Here is a 10,922-nt window from a genome sequence, read left to right on the forward strand (position 1 = left end):
CTGACGGTGAGCGGCCACAGCAGTGACAGCAGATGCTCCATCTAGTAAAGAACAGGAGTGAGCGTGATCAGAAAGTGCTCCTAGCTGAGTGCAGGAGGCACGGGCTATTCACACAGCCAGATGTTCTGGTTTTGCAATGACAGCTTGGCTTCCGTCATTATGTCCCTGGAACTCCTGTCCAAAATAGGGGGGCAGAATCAAAAAGTTGAGACTTATGACAACGTCCAGGTGGCTGTCAGGGAAGGGGATCATCTTTAAATGGCTTCTTGGTGTGGCGTCACTCATAATGTCTGACTCAGGTCCCCAGACATGTGCAGCATGGTCACGAGAAAAGGCATCATAGAAACCCAGCTGTGGCTGTGCACTTTTATAATCCCAATGCTGGAGACGCAAGGGTGGGTGGATCCCTAGGACTCCTGGCCAGGGAGTTACAGGTCCGTGAGCAACCCTGTCTCAAAAGAGCAGTGAACAACACCTGAGGTTGTTTCCTGGCCTCCACATGTGCAGACACTCCTCACACACGGTCACACACACAAGCAAAAAAGAAAGGGAAAGGCATTTTATGAAGCCAAAAGAGTAAGTCACGTAAGGAAATCAGGTCTGAGGACTGTGTACACACTAAGAGATAGAGCAGGGCTCCCAGTGTGGAATGCTTTACAACGAAAACTTGGGGCTGGGTTTTTTTCCTCTTTGTTTTAAGGCACTGACAAGCTGGGCTGAGAAAACAACCAGAAAGAAAAGGGGCAATGTTTACATTGAATCTAGATGTCAACCCAATATAGTTCAAGGTAGCAGCCATGAACCCCAAATAGCCTGTTCCCAGGATGCTCAGAAGAGACGGTGGAAGCTGGTCTTGTCCTCTCTTATCAGGGCCATCTGCATCACAGATAGAATGCTGCCAAGGACATGGGAGCCACCTGCAGGTCAGGCAGAGAGATGCAAGCAACCCAAAAACCAGATTGCTCACGCAAGAAACAGACTAATGATTCTTTTATTGCTTTTTCCCACTTTTAATATCTTTCCCTTCTGGTGTGAGGGAGCCGCAAAGAGGGTACCATGACTCAATATGTGCATGTATTTATGTGTGTCTGTATCTATGTGAATGTGGGTCTGTGAGTGTCTCTATGTGTGTGTAGATGCATGAGGCTATGTGTCTGTTTGTGTATCTGTGTTGAGTATGTCTGCCTGTGTGCGTGTCAGTGTGTGTCTGTCTGCCACTGAGTATACCTTTGTGGGTATGACTGCTCGTGTGTGTGCATCTATCTGCCTGTGTATGTGTCTAAGTTTATGTATATCTGTGTGTGTGTGTGTGTGTGTGTGTGTGTGTGTGTGTGTGTACACCAAACCACACTGATATATACAAATGGGTAACATGAATAGCAATATACTAATCCTTTGAATGGTTGGATGGTTACTCAGTTTGGTTTTTGGTTTTTTTTTTCTTTTTAAAAGATGTCTGTTATTATTTTTAGTTATGTGTGTTTTGTGTAGGTATGTGCATTTGTGTGCAGGTGCCAATGGAGTTCGAATGAGGGCATAGATCCTCTAGAGCTAGTGTATAGGCAGTTGTGAGTCACCTGATATGGACACTGGGACCTGAACTCGGACTCTCTGAAAGAGCAGTGCACACCCCAACCCCTAACACACTTGGAAGAACACGTTTCTTCATCTGCTACATGCCTTGGGCCACATTCCAGACTTGAAGTTGTTGGCCTCTTCCAAATATATCTTGTAGTAGGCTTTCTTCTTCACTGGGTGGTGGGACTACGGGGCAATTCATCCTGCTGGACCAGAGGGAGCCCCTGCCAGATGCCCTCCAGTCTTTCTTTTTTTAAAGAAACTTGTTCTTAAAAACTTACACATAAATACAAACATCACATACCAAAACTAACTAGACCCAACTGAAAAGTTCCTGTACCCCGATAAGCCTCTCTGCCGACGCAATAATCCAATCAGACCAAACCAACCCGAATTGGGAAAAGCCCGGGTTTAACCTCCACAGTTCAGTGACGTGTGTAGTTACCGTTGGCTTGCAATGGAAGCTGTGGCTGTTCACATTAACTCTCCCAGCTTCACGAGCAAATGCATTTTATGCACTTATCCACCATCAAAACCAAAAAACCCATGACAGTTAAAACTAGAGAAACAGTTACCTTTATATCTTTTCTCATAACTCACGGCCATTACCTGCATTCAGTCCCCCCTTCTCCTCTTTTATTTAGCCTTTCTTGTTCTTTTCTTATGTTATACTTTACCCGGATGTACATTTGTTTACATACACACGTGTATTATTGGCTAGATTTCACATATGAAAGGAAACAAGCAGCTTATTTCTTTCTGAGATTGTGTGGCCTTGCTTAAAATTATACAATCTAAGTCCATCCATTTTCCTGGGCATTTTTAACTTCGTTTTTCTGTAGTAGCTGAGTAGTAGTCCATTTTATACATATACCAGATTTTTATTGTCCATTCATCTGTTGATGGGCAACTCTGTTCATTCCAATCCTTTACTATATCGAATAAACACGGGGTGAAAATATCTCTATGTTAGGGTGTGGAGTTCTCTGAGTAGGAGGGAAATAGCTGGGTCGCACGGCAGTTCTAGAACATCAACAGTACAGAACTCCCCCAAGTATCAACAGATGGGACCACGTGAAAATAAAAAGGTTTGTACGGCAAAGGAAACAGCAGAGAACACAGACGCCCGTAGAGTGGAAGAAAATCTTTACCAGCTTTACTACAGACAAGGGGCTGACATCCAGGATTTACAAAGAATTGCAGAAATTAAGTACCAAGAGAATTAAACTGTCAATCAACAAATGGGCAAATAAACCTGTGCAGGCTAGTTTTATGTCAACTTGGCACAGGCTAGAGGTATCAGAAAGGAGGGAGACTCGGTTGAGAAAACGCCTCCGTAAGATCAGGCTGTACACAAATCTGGAGGGCACTTTCTTAATTAGTGATAGAGGGAAGAGGGCCCAGCCCAGTGTGGGTGGTGCCATCCTGGGCTGGTGGTTCTGGGTTCTAGAGGAAAACAGGCTGAGCTAGACATGGAAAGAGGTCAGTAAGCAAGCCGTGGCTTCTGCATCAACTCCTGCTTCCAGGTTCCTGCCCTGACTTCCTTCAGTGATGAACAGTGATGTAAGTGTAAGCCAAATAAAACCTTTCCTCCCCATGTTGCTTTGGGTCATGAAGTTTCATCACAGCAATAGCAACTCTACGTAGGACAGAAACGAATAGACAGTTTTCAAAAACAAAATACAAATGGTCAGGAGCTTTGTTTGGTTTTTGTTTTTGTTTTTGTTTTTATAAGACAGGGTTTCTCTGTGTAGCCCTGGCTGTCCTGGAACTCACTCTTTAGAATGGGCTGGGCTGGCCTCAAACTCAGAGGTCTGCCTGCTTCTGCCTCCTGAGTACTGGGGTTAAAGGCATGGACCACCACTCAAGCAACTATTTTTTTCAAGTGTTCGATATCCCTAACCATCAGAGAAATGCAAAGCAAACCTACTCTGAGATCCCACCTCACCCCAGTCAGAACAGCTCTCATCAACAAATCTCACAACCACTGTTGGAGAGGATGTAGAGATAAAGGAACCCTTATTCACTGCTGGTAGGGGATGAAGATTAATATAGCCATTATGGAAATCGGTTTGGACATTTCTCCTTTTTATGTCTACTTTAGTCATACATATGGCTGGGTGGGGTATATGTGCAAGAGTGCAGGTGCTGAAGAACCCTGGGGTGTCAGATCCCCTGTGGGTGGAGTGACAGGTGGTTGTAAATTGCTTCACATGGGTGCTGGGGATCAAACTCGGGTCCTCTGGAAGAACAACGCATGCTCTTAACCATTGAGCCACCTCTCCAGCACCCGCCTGCTTGTCTTAAAAAAGAAAAGTTCAATGTGCTGAGGCCGTATCTGAACTTAACCTTGTCACCCCTGTTTCCCTTGAACAAATGCTCCTCTCCAGCTTGACTCAACAGGTCTCAGCTCCCAACTGCCTGTAACTCCAGCTCCAGTGAATCTGATGCCCTCTTCTGGCCTCCAAGAGCATTGCACATGGCATTCATGTACATATATACATTTTTAAAATAAATTTATAAGAGAAAGAGAAACTATTGTTCTTGCCCAGAAGTTAAAACACAAGAACACAAACCCAGACGACACCTTTGAGCAGATCTCCCTCCCCGTGTGGGCCCCTCCTTCCCCACGTGGGCTCCTCCCTCCCTGTGTGGGCCCCTCCTCCTCTGCATGGGCCCCTCGCCTCCAGATGGCGGTGGAAATGCATCAATTAACCCTCAGTTCATTCCTCGCACAAAACTGACAGATTGATGATACATTATGGACAGCCACAGCCAGCTTACCCTCCTCATTCACCCATACCTTTGCTTCCTGTGCCTCTAGCTGGATGTTTACCATGAGTCTTCTGGGTTTGTCACCCACCCTATCAGGGCCCCGTGATCTGAGCAGGGACTGTAGCAGGTGACATGATCCCCCTTCACGATGTTCACGTGCTGATTTGGGGCATCTGTGTGCATCCCTTAGATAACAACAGGCCCTTTGCAAGTGTTTAAGGTTAAGGACCTGGAGCTGGGGCCATGAGCCTGGATTGCCCAGGCCACCCAGTGTTTTCTTATAATCATATAAAGAATAAAGACCTTTCTCAACTGTAGCCAATCAGAAAGAAAGGCGATGGGGAAAACCCAGAGGTCACTGGAGATGGAAGAAGGAAACCAGGAGCTTAAGAATGAAAAAGGCAAGAAAACGGACTTCTGCAAACCCTCCAGAAAGGCCACAGGGATCCTCTGCCACCTTGACGTCATCCCAGTGAGACCCGCTGCAGACTCAAGACCCACTCCTGCAAAAAATCAGGACATGATTACAGCCAGAGTTACGGTTGCCAGGGCTCAAAGGTGTGTGCTGCCCTTGCCTCTCAGCCTCTAACGCCCCTTCAGGCCTCCCTCTCTAAACCATCTGCCATGCTCTGGGTTTCGATTTTCACTCACAGGTTGCTCACTTTGATCTTGAGAGTCAAGCAGTCAGCTTGATTGTTTTATGGAGTAGCAAGCCAGGCATGGAGGGACAGTGATCTGCAGCTGGGTCTCTACCTGATGGTTGTTGATATGCCGCCTCTGCTCCCAGCTGACAGCTGCGTCTGTTTGTGCAGCTGTTCCCAAAGTTCCTCAGTGCTATGGGCCTGAGCCTGAGTAGTTTCTCTTCCCACCCTGCTCTGGTGTGAGCGAGCTCTCTGTCCCTCCTGCACTGCCCCCAGGGCCTGTGGGGGCAACAGAAGCCTGTGTCAGGCGGCCAGAAGAGCCTGGCGGAGCTGTGCTCTCACAGCCTGGTGGCAATGTAGTGAAGGCAATAAGGCTTTGCAAGCTGTCTGCCAAATCGGTCCCTGAAAGAAGTGTGACTCTCACCCAGTCACAGCACGCCTGTGACTGCAGGTGGGTTCACTGCGGCTGCATGTTACCCCAAAGCAGATCACCGTATGACATGCATCCAAAGCGTGGGACAAACACTTCGATGGCACGCTCCATGTCACAATGGCCTCAGCGCTGTGGTGCAAACATATACCTATTACTATTCTCAAGACATCCAGGGGCAGAGCTCATCCTTAAGCATGTCTTTTACCAAACCTGCAAGCTCGCCTTCCCAAGGTTTATGAAGCCCACAAAACTCTTTATCAAATAAGGGAGAAGACATGGATGTGAACCAAGGCACGGTAGCACAAGCCTCTTACCCAAGTACTAGAAAGGCAGAGGCAGGTGGATCTCTCTGAGTCTGAGACCAGCCAGGTCTACATAGTGAGTGTCAGGATAGTCCAGAGCATGTTGCAAGACCCCACCTCAAAAAACCAATAATAACAACAATAATAATCAATGAAAATAAAAGTATTAGTGAATACTCACTTCACTCATGGGGCTAATTCACAGAATGTAGCTCCTAATAAGTAGCTTTTGATGCAAAAAAAAATACACATATATCCCTGAAAAACAATAAAACATTAATTCTGATGATTCAGTTGGTTTTGTCTATTCTTTATATTCAGGGCCCAGCTAAATGTATTTTCTTTTTTATTTACATGCATACGTGTGTGTGTGTGTGTGTGTGTGTGTGTGTGTGTGTGTGTGTGTGTGTATGCACGTGCATGCAGATGCCTTTGAAGGTCAGAAGGGGGCACTGTATTCCCTGGAGCTGGTTACAGGTGTTGTGACCTACCAAATGTGGATGCTGGGAACAGATCTCCAATCCTCTGCAAAAGCAGTCAACACTTGAGCCGGGTGGTGGTGGGCACGCCTTTAATACCAGCACTAGGAGGTAGAGGCAGGTGGGTCTCTGTGAGTTCGAGGCCAACCTAGTCTATAGAGCTAGTTCCAGAACAGTTAGGACTGTTACACAGAGAAACCTTGTCTTAAAAAAAAAAACAAGCAGTAAACACTTTTATGTTGAGTAATAGAATACTTAACTAGGTAAAGATTATTACTGTTTCACCTTGTCTGCCTAAGGTACCTGACTGGTCTAATAAAAATCTGAATATCCAATAGCTAGGCAGAGGAGGGATAGGTAGGGTTGGCAGGCAGGGAGACAGACAGACAAGCAGACAGACATGGAGGAAGTGGGAAAGCAGGATGAATAGTACGTAGATGAGGTAAACAAGCCTTGGGACAGCACATAGACCAACAGAAATTGGTTAACTTAAGTTAAAGGGAAAAAGCTAGCTAGAAACAAGCCCAAGCTAAGGCTGAGCATTCATAACTCTCCACGTCATGATTTGGGGGCTGGTGGTCCAAGAGCATCTAAGAAAGGCAACTACACTTTTAATCACTGAGGTATCTCTCCACTTTACCCGATCTGTTCTTTGTCAGATTACAAATATATTTACCCAAGGAGATGGAGAGAGAGTTCATAAGTTAAAAATGCTTATTGCTCTTCCAGAGGCCCAGGATTTGATTTCTAGCACCCACATGGCAGCTCACAACCACCTGTAACTCCAGTTCCAGTTCCAGAAGATCTGATGCCCTCTTCTGGCCTCCATGAATACGCATGACACACAGACATTCATTCAAGCAAAACACCCATACACATAAAAAATATATAATATTGACATATTAGGTCCATGAAAGTAGATGGAAAGTGAGTTGTTCATCTTCTACTTACTGGTGGTTTGAGAAACTTTGGTCATTTTAGTCTTCAAACATCACTTTGGAGAAATCACATTCCCTGCAGAGAGCTCGATTGATTCAGACTATCTCAAACATCTCTGCATTAGGCTGCTACCAAGGGCTCTCTATTTTTATAAAATGCAGACTTTGAAGGGAAAATGTTCTCCCCACAAGGCTGTTCAAACTACTTCACTCTCAGCAGGAGCAGCATGACCCTCACAAACACACACACACACACACACACACACACACACACACACACACACTGTGAATGCCCAGTGCTCCCCCAAGCCCTACAGGAGGCTGGCATTGCCCACAGGATGACTTTGAAAAGCCTGGCAGACGTCATCTGCTGGCCAAGTAAGCAGAGGACTGAGTTCCAGCCAGCTGTGTGGTGGTCAGAGGCAATGCTCGGGAGTTGTGAGCTGTGCCCTTCCACCTCTTAAGATAGGGTCTCTCGTTTCTGCCACAGCATATTCTAGACTTTTTTACATGGGTTCTGAAGACTGAAAAGTATTTCACCAGGCAAGTGTGTTTACCTGTTGAGCCACGGCAGGAGCCGTGTTCTTTCATTTAGCTCAACAGCTGAATTAACTCAGTCTGCAGATGCAAGCCTGTTGCTTTCTATTGGTCGAGCCCAAAGCAAACAGAAGAGGGAAAACAGCCGTGGCTTTATCCCTGCTAGAGAATTTGCCATGATCTACCCATCCTAGCTTCTTTTCCAAGTGAAAATGCTTCCCCATCTACCTTTGTCAGTGCCTGAGACACATCGTGCCAACCAGCAAAGGGATCACACTGTGATTCTGGGACGCCTCCCCAGACTCATCCACCTGCCTGCACAGTCTCACACCTATCCAAATTGCCACGGCAACATCAGCCCAAGACATGCTCAGGCTTTCCACTGCACACTCAACAGGACCCCTACTTCACATCCCAATGTTTCACGTCCCAATGTTTCCCGCCCTGGGCCACAGGCTCACCTTACTTTCTTCCCAGCATACACAAGCCCTATCTACGTTTTCCTCCAGCAGTCAACTTATTTCCAAAGATAAATTGTATTAAAACACAATTTATTCCCTACCATTCAGACCTGAGGAATGCCTCACCATACTTGCAGACTTTCTGATCCTTAAAGTCAAAATCCAAAGTGACTTTGGGTGTAGTCGACAGTTAGCCTGAAAGTCACCTTTTTATTTGTCTGTTTTACTCTCAAAAGCCAGATGACTTGAATGTTCTCTTGGTCAGCCCTTCCTGTCCTGCTGCCCTCTCTGCAGTAAGCTTGCACTTTGTGGGTTAAGAGTCCTGGAGGCTACAGGATACCTCTCATTGGCTAGGGGTTCAGATGGTGTTGTAAGGAAGGCTGCTTGTTCATTTCCTGGTTGCCCAGAGTCCAGAAATAATCACACAGAAACTAAACTATATTATTTATAATACTATTTGGCCAATAGCTTATGCATATTTGTAGCTAACTCTTACATCTCGATTTAACCCACCTCCATTAATCTGTGCATCACCACAAGGTTGTGGCCTACCAGCAAAGTTTCAGCATGTCTGTCTCCAGCGGAAGCTCCGTGGCTTCTCCCTGACTCTGCCTCCTTTCTCCCAGCATTCAGTTTAGTTTTCCCCGCCTACCTAAGTTCTGCCCTATCAACAGGCTAAGGCAGTCTCTTTATTCATCAGTGGTATTCACAGCATACAGAGGGAAATCCCACATCAAGATAGCATCTGGGAAAGGTTACCACATTGTGTCTTTTTGATTAAAACCTTTAGCAAAACAGATTTTTGGGGAAATTGGGGATAAGGAGCAATGAGCCCCCCTGAACCATGTAGGGGAGCATATACCACTTTACTCCGAGTTACTGACTCTCAAAAGAACAGCCTGTCTTCCTTTTTGTTTGTTTTGGTTTCCTGAGACAGGGTTTTGTTATCGGGGGGGTTTCTCTGTCCTGCCTGGTTCCCACAGTTGTTAAGTCCCAAAAAAATCACACATAGGTCTACATTAATGATAAACTGTTTGACCCACTAGCTCAGGCTTCTTATTAACTCTTATAACTTATATTAGCCCATTATTCTTATCTATGTTAGCCACATGGCTCAGTACCTTATTCAGTGGGGCAGTTATCTTGCTTCTTCTGTGTCTGGGCAGGACTGCTGAGGAATGGGCTTCCTCCTTCCCAGAATTCTGTCCTCATTGACCCGCCTCTACTTCCTGTCTGGTTGTTCCACCTATACTTCTTTAACTACTGAACTCTCTCTCTCTACCCTTGGTTCCCATAGGTTTCCCCTCCCCTTTCCTACAAGAACTTGATTAACACAGAGATTCCATTCCCCAACCAATAAGGATCGGTTCATGAAGGGGCATGGGTCACCCCTCCCTCCCCAAACCAGTCAGCCTCCCCTGTGCCTTCCTACTGCTAAAGAAGACAATCTCTCTCCACAGGTATCAAAGTAGAGAAGTGTGGATTCAGGGCCCCACTTTACCTCTTTCCTGACACAAAGAGTTGACAGCCTGGATTAACACCCATCTTGACAACAGCACTGAGCCCTGCAGCCCACACCTGCATCCAGCTGCACAGCTGGCCTTTCCAGTTCAGTCTGCAAAGTGCTTTCTTTCTGCAGCTGGGTGAGGTGGAAACCCCCTGCCGCAGTTAGCAAACGCACACACATCAGGTCAGGAAAAGACCTGAAGGTCTCTGCTTAGCCTCAGTTTCAGCTTTGAAAGAGCAGACACAGCCAGCTGGGTTCTCGATGCACAGCGTTTCCAGACAAATGCCAGCCTGACTGTCGGTTCTGCATGGTGCTCCGCTATAGCAGGAGGCAAGCACACACTGCAACAGCACCAGCTTAGGGGAGGTCAGAGAGGCACAGAGAGGCAGCCAGTAAATATTGAACTTTCCACCTAGACAAGTCTGGGGAGAAATGATTTCCTGAGCAAAGCTAATGGTTCAAGTTAAATGGAGCGTGACAAGGACTGCCTCCAGGATGCTGTCTGTGGGAGACAGGCATGGAACCAGACACTCTAAAGTGATTAGCGCTGAGTGATTTGTCCTGCAGATGTGGGATTGAGACGGTGCTTAGAGAGGATTTCTTATCAGCATCTCACGACCCGCTTTTGCTGTGAGCTTGGCAGAGCTGAAATCCTGAGGCCACTTCCACTTGTCCCTCTGTAATTATGCAAAACCATGTACTTTGTTCTGCCCAATCAGATCTCTTTTTCTTTCTGGTTTTTCCGAGACAGGGTTTCTCTGTGTGTAGACCAGGCTGGCCTTGAACTCAGAGATCCACCCGCCTCTGTCTCCCAAGTGCTAGGATTAAAGGCCATGACCCCTAGCCCTTGAAATGTGACTTCTAATCAAAGAGAATGAAAAGGTTCAATCCCTGAAAGGCATACCACATTGAATACCATAGAAATTCTAATCAGCCACCAAGAGTTTCTGCAGAGACCAGAGGTCTTTTACTAGTTGGCATCATGCCAAAGGCCCTGACCATCAGGCAGACAAATGAAGGGACTTACAGTCTGTTTCGAGGATGGGCTTGAGGAAATAACTAGATCGAAGTCCATGTTAGAGGGGCTACAGGGCTGCTCGGCTGATAAAACGTTTGCTGTACAAGCATGAAAAGCTGACTGATCCCTAGAACCCACATAAAACGCCAGATGTGGTGATGTAGACCCACAACCAGTGCCAGGAGAAGACATAAGGAGCCCTGGGGTTCAGTGGCTAGCCAGCCTACTGGAGTCAGCAAGCCCCAGATCCCGG

The sequence above is a fragment of the Microtus pennsylvanicus genome, chromosome 3 (assembly GCF_037038515.1).
Source record: "Microtus pennsylvanicus isolate mMicPen1 chromosome 3, mMicPen1.hap1, whole genome shotgun sequence".
NCBI classification, from domain to species: domain Eukaryota; kingdom Metazoa; phylum Chordata; class Mammalia; order Rodentia; family Cricetidae; genus Microtus; species Microtus pennsylvanicus.